This window comes from Elephantulus edwardii, unplaced genomic scaffold (genome assembly GCF_000299155.1).
Source record: "Elephantulus edwardii isolate Elephantulus edwardi_28Jun2011 unplaced genomic scaffold, EleEdw1.0 scaffold00081, whole genome shotgun sequence".
In the NCBI taxonomy this organism is placed as follows: Eukaryota; Metazoa; Chordata; class Mammalia; order Macroscelidea; family Macroscelididae; genus Elephantulus; species Elephantulus edwardii.
The window spans coordinates 10,336,512-10,338,455 of record NW_006399831.1 but is presented as its reverse complement, the minus strand read 5'-3'; positions in this window follow the sequence as shown (position 1 = coordinate 10,338,455).

Here is a 1,944-nt window from a genome sequence, read left to right as displayed (position 1 = left end):
AAAAAGGAAATAGACAACACCACTATAGTAGTTGAAAACTTCAATACACCACTCTCAAGAAAAGATAGAACTACCAGAAAGAAACTCAACAAAGATTATGAAGAACTAAATGACACAATAAACCAGCTCGATCTCGTAGAGACATATATATATACTAATGCACCCCCAAAAAGCACAATACACCTGCTTCTCCAATGTGCATGGAACTTTCTCCTGAATAGATCCCATTTTAGGTCACAAGGCAAGCATCAATAAATTAAAAAATATAGAAATAATACAAAACATCTTCTAAGATCACAATGTTACAAAATTAGGAATTAATAACAAGAAGATAAAGGAGAAAAAAATCCATACATTTGGGAGCTGAACAACACCTTGCTTGAACATGTGTGGGTGCTAGAAAAAACTAAAAATAAAATTAAAAAGTTTCTTGAATCAAATGACAATGAAAGCACAACTTATCAAAACCTCTGGGAAACAAAGTAATAATCAAAGGTCAATTTATAGCAATAAGCAAACAAACACATCAAAAGTCAGGAAAAATATGACCACTGACTCTAACCCAACATCTCCAACATACTGAAAAAGAACAGCAAGAAAACTTGACATCCTTTAAAAAACCTGAAATTATAAAAATTAGGGCAAAAATAAATGAAATAACAAAAAAACCCCAGAAAAACAATTGAAACCATCAACAAAGCTAGGAGTTGGTTTTTCAAAAAGGTCAATAAAATCGTAAAACCACTAGCAAAACTATCAAAGGAAAGGAAAGACACAAATTATCTGAATAAGAGATTAAACAGGCAATGTCACAACAGAACCAACTAAATTAAAAAGGCTAAAATGGAATATTGTGAAAAACTATACTCAAACAAATATGAAAACCTAGACGAAATGGACAAATACTTCAGAACTCACAACTTAACCTAAAATGACACAGACTGAAATGAAACACCTGAACAGACCCATTACAAAAGAAGGAATTGAAAAGGTAATAAAACAAATTCCATTTAAAAAAAAAATCTCTGGACCAGATGGTTTAGCAATAGAAAACTATGGAATTTTCCCAGATTCATTCTATGAAGCAAACATATTCTTGATAACAAAGACAGATAAAGACACCACCAAAAGAAAACTATTGGCCAATATCTCTCATGAGCTGAGATGTAAAAATCCTGATTAAAATCCTGGCCAATAGAATCTAATGATACACTTAAAAAATGAAAAATCACCATGGCCAAGTGGAATTCCTTATGGGATTCCATTGCAGGTATGAAAGGATAGTTCATCATAAAAATAATCAGTGTAATTCATCACATTAACAAAGAACAAGAACCACATAATCCTATCAATTGATGCAAAAAAGTCCTTTGGCAAAATCCAATACAGGTTCCTAAATAAAACACTCAACAAATTAGAAATAGAGGGGTATTTCCTCAACATAGTAAAAAGTATATGCAAAACCAAGAGCCAACACTGTTCTCATGGAGAGAGATTAAAGACATTCCCTTTGAGAACAGGAACTAGGCAAGGATGCCCACTATCACCTCTCCTATTCAATATTGTATTGGAAGTCTTAGCAATAGCAGTAAGACAGGAGAATGAAATAAAAGCTTTCCAAATTGGTAAAAAGGAGGTAAAATTATCTCTATATGCAGATGATATGATAGTATGTTTAGAAAAAGATTCAGCAAGAAAATGACTGGACATAGTTGACCAAGTCAGCAAAGTAGCAGGGTACAAGATCAACATACAAAAATAAACTGGATTTCTCTACAGTGACAAAGAGAAAACAGAACTGGAGCTTAGAAAAACAATACCCTTCACAATAGATAATCGCAAGATTAAATACTTGGCAGTAAATCTAACTAGAAGCACAAAAGACTTATTCAAAGAAAATTACAAAACATTACTGCAAGAAACAGAAAGAGATCTGGAGAAATG